This window comes from Lissotriton helveticus, chromosome 5_1, assembly GCF_964261635.1.
Source record: "Lissotriton helveticus chromosome 5_1, aLisHel1.1, whole genome shotgun sequence".
Taxonomy (NCBI): domain Eukaryota; kingdom Metazoa; phylum Chordata; class Amphibia; order Caudata; family Salamandridae; genus Lissotriton; species Lissotriton helveticus.
In genome coordinates, this window is record NC_136065.1 from 439,159,987 (window position 1) to 439,176,127 (window position 16,141).

The 16,141-nt window shown below is 39.5% G+C and overlaps 1 protein-coding gene across 1 annotated transcript in view; it reads right to left on the reverse strand.

Annotated features, from left to right (window-relative positions):
- SLC16A9 (solute carrier family 16 member 9) overlaps positions 1–16,141 on the reverse strand; it is a 307,892-nt gene that overhangs the window by 69,309 nt on the left and 222,442 nt on the right. The gene's annotated exons all lie outside the window — the stretch shown is intronic.

Below are 16,141 nucleotides of genomic sequence, written 5' to 3' on the forward strand. Positions count from 1 at the left end.
TGGAGCTACGTACTAATTTGTGTGAAGACAGTGCTCTTAAACAAAGATCCAAATTGTCAAGTGGGAAAAACATTGATTTGTTTTACAAATCAGTTATGAATGATAATGATAAATGGGGTGAGACATGGACACGGAAAAATCGTGGGTTTCATAACAAGAACATGACACATAATGAATAGGAAGCAATTAAAACAGTTATGATCTGATTGTGATCTCATTATCGGAGAAGTTGATAAAGAGAGGAATATGGTTGTAATGGAAAAATCAGGATATGACAATGAAATCTATGAGCAACTAAATGATGGGGCATGCTATCAAAAACTGAATCATAATCCTATATTTGAGATTACTAGAGTAATCAACATTAGTTTGAAACAGTGGCAGGACTACTTAATGATGATGAGTATTTCTATTTATTGGTGGAAAGACCAAGGTAGCTGTGCATGTACGCTTTGCGAACATACACAAGAGTCTCCGCTTCCCACCAGGGAGGCCCATCATTTCAGGCATAGGGGGCTCCACAGAGACTGTTAGAATTTGTGACATCTTTCTACACCATTATGTAACCAATCTTCCATCATATATATGTGACATGAAACACTTACTGAGTATACTTAATGACATAATGTGGGAATCCAATATGACACTAGCCATTATGGGCAGGGTTTCATTATACACAAACATACTTCATGAACACGGTTTACCTGCATTGAGAAACTTTTTATACAAGAAGCCTATAGAGCGTATGGATCACTCAGAGATGTTGATAACCATGTGCCAAATGATACTTGAAAATAATGTCTTCCTATTTAATGGGGAGGGGTTTAAACAACTGTGCGGAACTGCGATGGGCTCCAACCTATTAATGGGCTGGTTCGAGGAGGTGTATAACTGGGGCCTGCTCGGCTCTAGATGGATCAATTGAATCTATTATTGGGTACGTTATATATTGATGACGGTCTGCTGATTTGGACTGGCAACCTAGATGAACTCACATTTTTTACCTTCATGAATGAGAATGTATACAATATGTCTTTTACTACTGAATACAGCCAGGAAAGGATAGTGTTTTAGCATGTTGAGCTCAATATTAGTGGTAATAGGATAAAGAGCAGGATGCACAGAAAGGCAGCATCCTGTAATTCTTTGCTTAACACCAGTAGCTCACATCCAAGATGTCAGGTCAACCCAATACCCTTTGGAGAAATTATCAGAGTGAGGCGGAACTGTAGCAATGACACAGAGTTCTCACATAATATTGTAGACATAGAGAAAAGATTTCTGACATGTGGCTACAATAAAGCTGTCATTTTGAGTCAAGAGGAGGGCCTTGAGCCTGAAACGGAGTGATACCCTTAAAGATTCCTGAAAAGTTATCAGTAATACTATGACAACTGTTCATTTAGTTACGGATTATCATCCCTATTCACACAAAGTATACACAAACAGCACTGGGGTTTACTAACCTGAGATTGGACACTACAATTTTATGTGACTGATTACCCTAGTGTGACATACCGTAAGGGTGAGACATTACGTAAAATAGTGAGCCCTAGCTATCCTAAATTACAACAAGCGACAAGGTTACATAAAATAAGTGAGGGCTTGTACAGATTTGGTAATTGTAATATGTGCATATTCTCTGTGAATGTTATCAAGGACTTTGATTATATCAATTTAAAATTGGTACACATATTGACTGTGACTTTGATTATATCAATTTAAAATTGGTACACATATTGACTGTGACTTTGATTATATCAATTTAAAATTGGTAGACATATTGACTGTATGACCAAATGTGTTTTTATGTTATTATCTGTAAATGAGGCAAGATATACAAAGGAAGTACTATTAGGCAATTGAAAGATCGTATTTTTGAACATTTCAGATCACTGAAATAACTAGATAACAGATATCAAAATAGCTATGCATGCAAAAGACTGTGAGGCTCAAAATACACACTTGAGCTTTAGTTTTCATGGAATTGAATTTGTACAGAATGATGTGAGGGGTGGTAATCGGGGAGCTGTGACTCAGACAATGTGAAGCTTTTTGGATAATGAAATTATAGGCGGTGGAGAAAGGTCTAAACATAGATCATGAGCTTCAATATTTTTTGGGTACATAATTTGCACGAAGGGTGTACTAACGCTTTACCTTTGCATGAGTTTATGAATTTTCCTTCTCTCCTTTCCATCCTCTCTTTTACCCAAGGTACATCCGTACTATAGGAAACAGTTACTTCTTTGTGGGGTTTTTTCCCCGCTGATATACAGATGTGAGGGGATGGGAATATCTATTTCAAAATTATGTACGGGCAGGCAGTCACCCGGACGAGTAATAACTGGTACTTACTATGAGTCAAATAATATATTGCTATTTTGCACCATATTTTTGCATTGATATAGTTGGAGCATCCTCTTACTGGATGAGACAGGTTGATATGATATTGAGATGAAGACTCATTGTCTATGACTGTCTTGATTAGCATGATTTTGTCTATATACTATGCGAGTTAACCGACCAGAGCTCACATGCGCATTGATTAGATTGATTCCTCACCCTGCGAATGGCCTTAAGGAATTTGGATGATTTTTATCCTTGCACACTTTTGTCATTTTAGAGACGCGATATTCACTTACATACCTGAATTGAGATGTCAAGTTATGACAGACGCTTGGGTTTGATAGTGATACCGCAGCTCTTAGTTTGAGCTGCAGCTGTTGTGTGTCTGCTCAAATAAACAAGAATCAAATATTTGTGTTGCACTGAGATAACGTAAATACGAGATATAAATGACTGGAATATAACTCAGTTGGTGTTTTGTTTTTCATATACTGGTGCCTTGGACATAAATCGCAACAATTTTCAGTTATTTTCCTAAATAGCAGTTGCCAGGGGAACGAGTAAAGATGGCGCAGTTTTAACAAATTTCTACCACGTTGGTACGTTTATTGGGTTGTTTAAGTGATGGGAGTACATGGTTATAACAAATTGGTGTAGATATGAAGAATATTGGTATTTGAGTATAATGTTAGCATTTGAAATACAGATACACAAGAGAGGATAATTGGTGATGTAATGGATGATAGCTGTAAATGACCCTGATTGGTATGTGTTAGAAGACTATACCGGTATCACGATAGTCAATTTTTTATGTTTGAAGGGAAAGCATATCGTTACCATGATGGTACATTTCTCACGCTGATTACGTGATGGGGTACACATATAGATATGAAGAGTCGGTGTAGATATGAAGACTTTTTAAATTTGAGTATAGCGTTAGCATAATATATACACATGCACAAGATGTGAGAATTGGTGTTGCTATGGAGGTTATGGATGATAGCAGTAGATTAGTATATGTCAGAACACTATACAAACATACGCCGGCATCAAGATAGTCAGTTTTTTATGGTATTTGATGAGGCGGAAGTATAAATAGATGGTTCATGATGGCGCGGATGTTGCACGCCATTACGGAGAAGAGAATACTTTGCTACAGGTAAGACAGACAAGTATTAGTACTTGACTGCATTTGGGATGATTAAATCATCCATATACTTAGTTAAGGCCTTTGTTCCCTTTCAACTTGAAGCGCACAGACTCTCGGAAGGAGCGCGCTGTCGTTCTCAGACTTAATAGAGAATAAAGGTAGGTGTGACAACTCTCCTAATCTCTTTTCTTGGCAGGCGCACCAGGAGGCCCAGCAAACGCATCTGTGACAAAAGAGGCTGTTTCTTTCATTTAAGTTTGGGGCGTTTTATGAGACGGGCAGAATGAAATAAACACGTGTAATTGTGTTTCACATGGCAAAGAGAGGGTGAGTATATAGAATTACTGCCAGAGCTGCTGACTTTGGAACTGGGAAAACATGTTCCAGTCTGAATCTCAGGTAAAGCACTCCAATACTTTTTGGCCGTGTTTGCTACATAAAACTGCACACACAAAAAAAAACTTTCAGTATTGGTCTTGTTCACTTTAAAAACTCACTTTTAATAAATCCTTCAGCACACAATCTGATGTACTTAGGTGATGGGCAGAAGAATTATGCTGCAAAGGAGCACCAAATTATGCGGCAGGGTTGACTAAATTATGTGGCAAGAAAAGGCAAATTACGCTGCATAATGTAGTACATTTTTTTTATTGTAGTACTTCATTGTTTTGTCATTTTTACACATGATAAAACTATGTATGCACAGACTTCACCTCATTACTACCAGTTTAACAACCAAATGCAGAAATAATCTACTGAAAGATGACCAGTTACCATTTTGCTAAGTGCCTTCCACTGCATGCAAACACATATGGCCACATTTTTATTAACCTTTGATCTGTTTGACCTAGAAACAATGTGTTTTGTCAAAATCTGCAGGTTATGCAGCAGATGATGGATTATGTGGCAAGTATGGCAAATCCATAATTATGAGAAAAGTGTCAACGCCACAGAATCAAATAATTCTAGTGGCCCTGACTAAGATGAAACGATTCCACATTTTAATTTTTACATTTTGAAAACACCATACCATATTCTTACATGATTTGTGCTGCATGATTGACATGCCACATGTTTTCAAGGCTTGGGCTCTTAAGAGCTGGAGCCAACCCTTGCCTCAACTGTCCCTGTTAATTTATTGGCTCACCCACCTGTACCTTGCACCATAGTCAGAGCCACAGGAATTAAGCAGCAGTAGAGGACCAAATTATGCATCAGTGTTGAATTATGCAGCAAGAAAATGCAAATTATGGGGTGCAATGTGGCATATTTTGTGATAGTATTACTATATTATTTTGGCATTTTTACACATGTAAACACTAACTGGGCAAATTTTGCACCTCATTAGTCCCAATTTAACACCCAAATACAACAATTAGCAACAAATGGTGACCAGCTAAACTTTGCGAAGGATCTCCCACTTCCCAGCAATAAAGGTAGTCACGGTTTTAATACCTTTCGATCTATTCAAGCAACAAACAATTTTATGGATTTAAAATCTGCAGCTCATACAGTAGATGATGGATTATGTGGCACATCTAGGAAATCCATAGTTATGTAGAAAATGCCATGCCCTTGCATAATTCCAGTGGCCCTGACCTTAGTACAAGGTTGTGAAGTTTCTATCAAGTATAGGTTTGGTACTGGAAGGAGATCCTTCTAGTGGCAAAAATATCCTTTATGACGTGTCCCACTGTATGTGTGCAGCATAGTGCAACACACATGCAAAGTTTGAAAAATGTGGAGACTTTTCAAATTTGCCCCACTGCTATGTCTGCCTCAAGGAGACACAATGTGTTGGCTCACATCCATGTCTAACCATTGGCAATCACTTGGGGTAGCATTCTAGACCATAGTTTTTTTGGCCACCATGCCAACTCAGTTAGGACCCAGCCATATGCCAATCAGTCTTGACTCTGCTCCAATAGGAACAGTCCAGACAAACTGCCAGGCCAAGTTTTCCCTGAACTAGAACACAAGCAGCCAAAGACTGCCCTGATTTTGCTAAGACTTTTTTGAAGTGTCCCACTGAATTTAGCTCTGTGTGATCTCTTCCTCTGGGATGGGTTGGGGAAGATTCATTCAAACAGAGAATGAAACCGGTCCCAGGCAGGCACTGGTAAAACTAAAAATAAAGGATACAGCAGAGCAGAAGCCAAACATGTTATTTCAATGGCTTGTGCAGGTGCTTGTCATATGGTAGAAAAGAGGACAAGGAGACAGGGAGGAAGCTGATGGATGAGGTGAAAAGGCAACAGAAATGAAGAAAAACAGAAGGATGAGATTAAATTGAAGTGGATAGAATGCGATTAGAAGGAGGAGGGCAACTGTAGAGGCAAGATATTAAGGAGGGAGGAGAGACGGCGTTAGAAAAATGAACAAGGAGATAGTAAAGACAGAATGGAAAGAAATATGGGAGAGTAGAGAAAAGGAGAAAAGATAAGTATGGGGATTAGAAAGAAAGAAAAGGAACTACGTAAGAAAGGAGAAACATATTAGAAATAAGGAGAGGAAAGAAGGTTTGGGAGTGAGAGAGAAAAGAGGTGTGAGTGTAGAGAAAAAAGGAGGCATATATGGAGAGGATAAGCTATGGAAGCGAGATAGAAAAAGGAACACGTGAATAAGCAAGATATGGAGGGAAAAGAAAGTGGAGTTCAATATAGAAAGGAAAGAAAAAAGGGAAAGAAAGGAAAAAGGAATAGATAGACGACGAGGTGAGAAGGAGGTCGGAGACAGGAAGACGAATAAGGAGGGTGAGAGAGAAGCATATTCAAGATATAGATTTTATGGGGTAAGGTTGGAATGAGCGCAAACGGAGATTAGAGGGAGTCTGTGGAAGAGATAAGAGAAGGACGTAGATTAAAGAGAGTGGACAGGATGAGGGATAAGTACAGCAGAACAGAAATAGAGAAAGAAAACTGGGGAAGCTAAGGAGGAGCAAGGAGAGAAGAAAAAAACAAAAAAGGAGGAAGGAGATAAGGACAAGCGAGAGAGGTTGAGTGGTAGTGGATAGGGATAAGGAAAGGAGCAAGGGGGAGATCAGAGCGACAGGGAGATATCAACTAGAGAGGAATTGTAGGTAGATCAATTAGGGCAAAAGATGCTTTGGCATCCATGGTCAGGGATGCTAGAAGGCCACTGTGTCCCTTAATGGGTGTCTTTAATACCAACCCAAAGGTAAGGGGAGCATTTTTTTCTTATTTGCATTAGGGACCATGGCACCCTCACTTAGCCGCTAATTTCGGTAGCTTGCATTCCGCACAGGCTTGCTTAGTAAGTTGTTGCTTGTCTTCAGCGCACGCAGCCTTCGCTGTAGTGCACAGAACAACTCTATTGCCGCGCATAGAGGAAAAAAAATAGAGGGAACATTGGTTAAGGCTTTTTGTCTCAAGTCACAATCATGCAGGTTTAAGGTGGAGTCTGTTATGGTTACGCGGACTGTTTACAAACATGCTTTCGGGATTCCGCACCCCAGACAATGCCAATTGATCTCACTTGTCGAGAAACATGTGGCGGACGGATACGAGATTTTTTACAGTTTCAAACAATAAACTATTGAGAGTTATGATTATTATGAGCTCATAATGGCCACTCGTGATCATAAGAACATCCTACACACATGATTTATTCACATATTGATGCAGTTTACACAACCAGTTATTACATTGTCAGAATTGGGACCATATACTCATGAGATTACTATCAGTGTAATATTTGCTTTGATCACTCCTCGATTATCGGTTTGGTGTATATTTGACATAGGTTGATTTCTTGTATATACCACCCAACTAGACAGGCTGATTCTAGTTCGGTATGATATATATTAGATAATAGCATGTGGGTTTATTTATTTGATATAGCATAAAATGATGCACTGGTTGTTTTTTTAGGGGAAAAAAATATAGATCATGAACAAGGCTGTGAGCAACAGCCGGAACGCGTGGATGAATTCACTTTAAAAAATAATAAAGCCAGATGGAAAAAAATGCCTTTGGTGTGCCGGTTCCACTTATTAGGATTATGAGGCGTTTATGCTATATGTGTGTGTGTGTATATATATATATGTATATATATTTTGAAACTCCACAGACGCCACTTCCTGATCCACCCAGGACCGGTGAGACAGGCAAAGTAGAAAACGGACTACTGGATTCACAGGTTCTTTACTTTATTACAGCTGGTAAAACAGGAGGGCAATACGCGTTTCGGGCTTCAAGAGCCCATATTCACTGAAAAAACCATAGATTTCAGGCCTTATATAGTTAGGAATTAGCATTTAAAAAACCTTTAAAATTCACTCAAAAAACTATAAGTTTTAGGGGTGTTATAGTTAGCTGGACATTTCACTCATACAAAACCATTGAAATTGCTCCTATATAGTTATTTGTACTAACTACATTTCGCGCACCCGCAATCCACTGCTGATGATGTCACATATTACATCAATCATGACATGGTCAGTGACATCACTGATGACATTTCAAATGACATCACTGATGACATCACTGATGACATCATCCAGTGAATGTGGTTTGCTTCGTTATTTAAATATGCATTATAAATATATATAGCAATTGGCATTGAAGAATGAGTGGATATATAAAAATAAATATTTGGATGGAGGATTTAGTAGCAGTGTAATTGACTGTTTACTTGACCAATTTATAGTGTCTCACTAAATATAGTGGATAGTGACTAAACTGTTTGAATATCTGTATAACTTTGTCAGTTGTTGTGTAAACTGGTTCTCCAATTGGTTACTAGCTATGTGAAAGTCTATATTAGGTATTGATTAGTTAACTGAGTATTTGTATGGGAGAGTGAATGTGTGTGTGGTTCGGTGGGGGGGGTGTGACTGCCCAAAGATGTGTGAATAGTTGATTCACTAGATATATGTAGTTAAAACTACATGTTCTAACAGTTGTGTGGGTGAGTGAATATCTTTATGGGTGTGGTGATGAGCAAATATATTTCTCAATGGTACATGTCCAACAAACTAGAAAAATAAAAGGCAGTGTATGTGTCAGTTGTTATATATAAATAAGTATACATAAGACTCAATGATTGTGTGAGTGACTGTATGGATAACTTTATACTTGTAAAAATGATTTTATAATTCACTAAGTATGACTTACTATCTAAATGAATAGATGAAGTTGTGTTTGTATAAGTATGTAGCTAAGTAAATATGTAAGTATGATCCATTGTTTGCATAAGTGAGTAGGATGACTTCATATGTGAATAGGATGTGTGCTGGTGTGTAATGTCGATTTAGGTGTATAAGTATTTTTGATAGTGGTCTATTGTTCATTGACAGCATGTATGAGTGAATCTACAGGTAAGTGATTAGATGTGTGTATACATCTATGAATCACTGAGTGGGTTTTTAGATACTTGTATTGCTGTAACAATGGATTCAAATATGATACTCTGTGATTTTGCGAAAATGATTTTGGAATGTGCTGGGAAGAAAGGGTTTAGTAAATGATCAGCTCCAAAAGAGGTGTTTGAAGTGAGGAAGTGTTCATTGGTGCTGGAGAATAGTAAGAGGTGGAATTTAAGAAAGGTGACTAAATGCAGTGAGTTGGTACGCCAAACCTGGGTCATGAGGGCACATCAATTTGAGACTTGAGAGGTTGAAGTGAGACTCAGTCCGAGAATTAGGAAATGGACAAAGAAGTGAGTTGATTATGTGTGTGAATAATTTATAATATTGTAAACTTGAGTAATCAACACTGCTGTTATCATTACCTGGCTCAATAAGGAATAATATTGTTTGGCATGTATTTATTCAAGCATGTGTTGTAAAAATGATTTACATTGTGTATGCATTCCGTTATGCAGAATATTGTCATGCAGTGTATTGTTTTTTCTAAGGATATGTTATATTCTAATGTATATTATTGGTAGCAACCAGTTCCAGAGGTAATGGGTTTCCAGAACATAGTGCAAATCTGAGGAGAGAAAACTGGGAGAAGGAGCTGGTGCTGCCGAGGGGTCTCACGATCTCACTTGAATAATAAACCTTCACAAACTGATCTGTTCAAGTGTGGTCTTTAAAACATCTGACTGAGAAGGAGGGGTCCCAGTAAGTACACAGAAAGTTATTCACAAACCATCCGGGAAAATCAATTAGGAGGACAAAAAAGTAAATCTGCTAACATTGTTTTTATTTACAATGTAGTAAAGCCACTTATTCGGGCAAGCATATTAAATGTGACATTTACAATTTTGATAGGGTGCCCAAGAGGAGGGGGAAAAGGGAAGTGTTAATGTGGTGTAGGAAGGGTAAGTGACATAAAAACAGAGCCAAAGGCTACAAGTAATCAGAGACTTATGGACTGATTCAATTTGTCAATGACTACAAGTTCAAGGATATTACTACAAAATAACATGCTTCATATGTGTTTTCATTAACATGATTATTGGAATGAAGCTGATAAACATAAAAAGTCGACGTTTCGACCCCTGTTAAGATCGCAGGCAGAAATAGATCCCTTGCATTGGGGTCTTCATCAGGACGGGGAACAAGGACACAAACCAAGATGCTGGTTGTTAGAGGTGGAAAGTAAACTAATACTCCCACTCGGCAGACTTGATGGAAACGGATGGCCAAACTATTGTATCAGGCACAACTGAAGGAAGATAGTGGAGACGTCTCTAGCAGAAGTCACTTGTGAAATCAAACGGAGTTAGTCCATAGCTGAATCATGATGAGGGTGTAAACATGGTACAACCAACACGTTCTGTATATAGGAACCCGCAGATGACAATATCATTATCGATAGACAGCGTTATCCATAAGGAAAGTAAATGAAGTATGTAGCAATTGAATACTCGGTATATTGTTGGGAATTGGATTCGCCAAACTCGATAGAAAATCGTCGAGCTGTAAGTTCAAAGGACCGGCATCTGATCTGCAAGGATTCAATCCGAGTATCAGTCTCGGCAGCGTAGCGGAGTTCGCGTGAGTGATTAGATGTGTGTATACATCTATGAATCACTGAGTGGGTTTTTAGATACTTGTATTGCTGTAACAATGGATTCAAATATGATACTCTGTGATTTTGCGAAAATGATTTTGGAATGTGCTGGGAAGAAAGGGTTTAGTAAATGATCAGCTCCAAAAGAGGTGTTTGAAGTGAGGAAGTGTTCATTGGTGCTGGAGAATAGTAAGAGGTGGAATTTAAGAAAGGTGACTAAATGCAGTGAGTTGGTACGCCAAACCTGGGTCATGAGGGCACATCAATTTGAGACTTGAGAGGTTGAAGTGAGACTCAGTCCGAGAATTAGGAAATGGACAAAGAAGTGAGTTGATTATGTGTGTGAATAATTTATAATATCGTAAACTTGAGTAATCAACACTGCTGTTATCATTACCTGGCTCAATAAGGAATAATATTGTTTGCCATGTATTTATTCAAGCATGTGTTGTAAAAATGATTTACATTGTGTATGCATTCCGTTATGCAGAATATTGTCAAGCAGTGTATTGTTTTTTCTAAGGATATGTTATATTCTAATGTATATTATTGGTAGCAACCAGTTCCAGAGGTAATGGGTTTCCAGAACATAGTGTGAATCTGAGGAGAGAGAACTGGGAGAAGGAGCTGGTGCTGCCGAGGGGTCTCACGATCTCACTTGAATATTAAACCTTCACAAACTGATCTGCTCAAGTGTGGTCTTTAAAACATCTGACTTGGAAATGTGGAATGTGGCAACATGGGATCACCAACCAGAAGGATGTCATTCATTCATCATCTTTATTCAGTCAAAATATATTTAGACCATAAAAGGATGGCTGTCTCTTTTCCGACCGCTGAGTCGTAACCATTAGCTGTCCTTAAACCTTTTAGTCACAATACATGTGCTGACTTGTCTTTTTCTACTGATCATCAATCAGTTAAAAATAAATGTGGTTGCCCTCTACATACCTTGGAAAACAGAGTCTAAGTATCTGACGAAATATGCAAACAGAATAAAAAAATGAGCAAGAGGTCTTCTTCATTCGTTTTTTGCAGGTCTGTTGCTCACCATCATTTGTAAGCCTTTTGCAGATTTAGCTTTGTTTACATACTTTGGATTTTGGAGTTTGAAAGTGCAGTGAGAGGCCAATGTCTGCCTGTAGCTTTCATGACAGAGCCATTTTTGTCACTCCTAGCCTCAATTCCAGGGTCATGATTTCATGTGTCTTTGGGGCACCTGGGGCCTGAGAATGGTTGTCACCTAAAAAACATCATCATGAAATCAATATATTTGGTTGCTAGGGAACATCAAATGTAGAGAAGGATTGTTTAAAACTTTAAGCAGATATCCCTAAAAGAACCTCAACCCTTCAATCAGATTCCGATACAAATATCACCCAGTGTCTTAGGACCGAAATTTAATGTGGGCAATACAAGAAACTACACCATAGTAGAGACAATGCCTTGGTGATAAAAGTGCACAGTTGTTTAATTTGTTAATGTCAGTAAGAAAACTTATAAAATACATAAAATTACGATAGACTACAGGACTAAATATGATTCTTCAAAAGAGCTTTATGGGTCTAAATGACTGGGGGAAAGAAAGACTAATGGCACTAGTCAAACTCTTCAGATCTGATGACAATTTCTGGAAATTTAGGATGAGGAGTGTAATTGTTCCAAGAACTAAATGAAGAGCTGGAGTTCAGTCAACTGATTAGCCTTACCGATGTCAATCAGAAGATCTATATTAACATAATTTTGAGTCACATGACACAGCGTATAGATGAACACAAAGCCATAAAAATCACACAAGGCAGCCTCCAAAATAGCCTGTCCATAGTGAGCCAGATAGTTTCCAGCACCAGGCATGCAGGTAAAAATGCCTTTATTACTGTTGTTCATGGATTGCAGCCAATCTTCTGACATCAAGGAAAGTGCAAGGCTATGGATGAAACTGGATATATAGAAATTCAAACATAGACCCAACCTCATGGATCACATTCATGAAACTGTACAAAGGGATCACAAACCAGCTGAAGTTCTGAACCAAAAGGCAACAGAGATGATAAAATTCATCAAAAAATGTAGATTAAGGATTCCATTTCTCTTGAACACTGTTATGCGTGTAGGCCTGGCGTACGGGTGTAAAATAATGGACACCACACCAGTAGAATTGTTATGTAATGCGGCCCCCAGGGGAAGTGAAGGACGCAGACCAGTCTTCTCCTTGGGAATTTGAGCAAAGACAGGAAAGGACAAGGTGTGGGTGGGATTAGAGGAGGAAGGGGCGAGAGTTGGGAGATTTTATAAGGTGTCGGAAGAGGAGAATAAGCCTCTTCTTAACACCTGAGCACCACCAGGGGGGAATTAGACAAATTGTGTCCACCCACCCACCCTACAGGTCTTAAGCAATGGGCTTGTGGTCTGACCGTGCCAGTTTAGGGCAGGTTGCAGAGCAGAGACGTTACGGTACTTTGGAGGGGTGGTGAGTCACATACGGACGGATCCACCCCTCGGGGGGGAGAACGGTACATGGGTGACTGATAGCGGGGCCCGGGAGGCAATGAAGGAAATTTAACAGAGGATGCTCGGAGGGCAAGTGAAGAGGAGAATGGGGAGAGGAAGGAGGTCACCGAGTGAATGGGGAAGAGTCAAACAGGTGAGATGGTTTTGAGAAGGATGAATGGAGAATGAGTCGGTCTGGGATGGGGAAAGTATATTTATTGCATTTATGTACTATGTAATAAAGTCTAAAGGATTGCAACATTGTCCTAATAAAATGGCCTTTTACGCTTCAAGTAACAGCGTGGAGTGTGGTTCTTGCACAAACTGCTTCGAGATGCGGGCTCCAGGGCTCTTTATTATCTTTCCCGTTGCATCCGGGCCATTTCAACTTAGTCCGACGCAACGGGTATGGGTGAATGACACCCTTTGCTTGAGAGGCTACATGGAATTATCCATGTAGCCTCCAGAAACATAACAAACACGGGGTACTCTATTCTGGTTCTTAAGACACTGATAGCCCGTGGCTAACTTTTAGCTGCAACAGAGAACTGCTGCAAAAGGTTTACTGGAAGGTCAGACCACAGCACAGTGGTAGACATATGAGAACAACTGAAATCTGAAAAGCGCTCACTTGCGAGGCATATTGTTACCGATTCAGACGATAAAAGGAGTTACCAGCCAAACCGAGCAGCACAGGTAAAGCGCAACTCATAAACTGATTTCAACTGGGTATGTCACCTGTCACTTCGTAATTAGAAAACATATTTGGAAATCAGTGCAAGAACACCAATTCCTGTTGTTATACCCAGTTTACAAGTGCAAAAGTTGTAATATCCAAGCATGCCCACATTCCAGAAGGAAGCTCTAGATTTTCTTTTACAAGCAAAACAAGTATGGTGAAACACTAAGGACATAGATACAGGTTTGCGATTACCTAATAGCGAATTTTTACGATTCGCTATTAGGTAATCGTACGCAGTTATGTACTACAGTGTGTTTTGCACTGTTTGCGATTCCCAGTAGGTCACAAATTAACCTACCTCATTAATATTCATGAAGTATGTCACAATTTGCGACCCATTGGGAATCGCTAAAATCACAGAGATGGTGGCCTGCCGGGGTCAGCAAGCCACCATTTCTGTGACTGATTTTAAATAGAGCAAAGTCTTTTGTTTGCTTTTTAAATGCAATCCGTTTTCCTTAAAGGGATATGGGATGCATTTCAAAAACAAAAACATTTTCTTTTCATTTCTTAAGATTAGGCAGTGGTCCGTGAGACCACTGCCTGCTCTTAAAAATACTTTTTTACAACCACTTACAAATGGGAAGGGGTTCCCAGTTGCTAATGAGTCACCACCTTCTTGAAGTAGGCAGTAAAATGAGAATGTTTTGCGGCTGCATTTTGGGCACAAAACATTCACACATACCACTGCGAGTCGCTATTAGGAAGGAACGCCCTTAACATGCCCCTTCCGAATACCGAAATGCTAACCCATTTTGCGATTTAGTAATAGGTTACCGAATTGCAAAATAAGGTTTGGTTCATGGCAAACTATTTTTTTCTGGTTGCAAACTGCCTGATTCAGCGAATCGGGCCATTTGCAACCTAAAAAAAGCAAATACATATGGCCTCAAATCATTTTCTATGTCGAAAACTATAAACATTTCAGAGCTAGCAATTTCTTGACCTCAGCTTTGGTCACTTATTGCAAATGTTTTCCTCCCACTATTGTTTGCACAATAATACATAGTTTGCCTGTTTAATGTGTTATGATCCCATTATCTTAGTGAGCTTTTATTTAGTGTTCTAGTCCATGTTTCATCTTAGGGTGTTTAAGGTCTATGAAAAGCGAGTTTTACCTTACCGTGGTATGCTGCGTCTGCTTAGTCCTCCAGTCCCAGCATCTGGCATAGAGTTATATGACTGAAGTCACGCTTTTGGATGAGAGGGACATGCAGCATTTCTGCATCAGTCAGCTCCAATCGAGGCTAAAGCATTCCGTCTGAGTCCTCTGGCATCCCATCGGGTAATGTGAACTCCTTTTAAAGTTAAGGGCCAAAGTCTGTGCCCATAACACCAAATTTTAAAGTTTTGAGCACGCCACACACAATACAGGTAAGTATATTCACTCGTCATTGGTGAGTGAATATACTTATATATAAACAACAAGATCCACCTCTAAGAGGTTTCCTGTGAGCCAAGATATGACAAGCATACACAGTATTTGTTGCAATACCCCTCACACACCAAAAAGGCCCTTGGTGTCATGCTTCATCATCGGGGTCTTCCCACTCCGCTGCGGGACGGGGCGTGCTACGACTAGCGACTACGCAGGAGCACTTAGATATTGTAAGTGCTATGTGAGGTGTATTTGAGTGAGTGTAAGTAGGGTCAGGGGTGAATGGGAAAAGTGAGATTAAAAGAATACCTGGCCTTATGAAAGCAAAAATTCTTTATTGGTCATAGGCTAGTATTAAAGTTGGTGCGGCGGAGAAACCAAAGCTAACAATGAGCTAGTTCTCCTGGTAATGTCAACATATTTCGAGGCTGCCTGCCTCTTCGTCAGGACGGGGTCAGATCCCTCTGTCACTCATTAAGGTTGCCATCAATATGTGCAATGTGTATATACAGGTGAAAAAAGTCTAAGACCTATGTGGTATGGGATTAAAGTTACAGCCCTATCAATATTTCTGATTCGTGAGCTGGAATAAGTAGGAGTCAATGCCCCCTGAGCCGATCTGGAAGAGGGGTAAATGTAACTACCATTACTAGTCAAGAAATCCTCGCATCCTCCCTCGTCCGCGCCATCTGTGGAGTGAATATACTTACCTGCATTGTGTGTGGCATGCTCAAAACTTTAGGCCCTCTACTCCTTCGGTTCTGGCAACGGCCAAAAGACTAGTAGGGACAATTCTCGGCCAAAACATGTAGACCCGACCACTAGGTGTTTGAGACGAGTTACTTATCCACTGAACGCCAACTCTTTCTTTTAGCCTTATCCCAATCCTGATTCTCTTTGCTCAATAGAATTTTCTGTACAGGACAGGATATCATTTTAACTTCTCACTACTGTCAACATCCAGACAGCCTCCACCCTGGTGGAGGATGGTTTCATCACTTTGAACATAGAGCACTCAAGTGACAGACCCAATTATGACACTATCCACC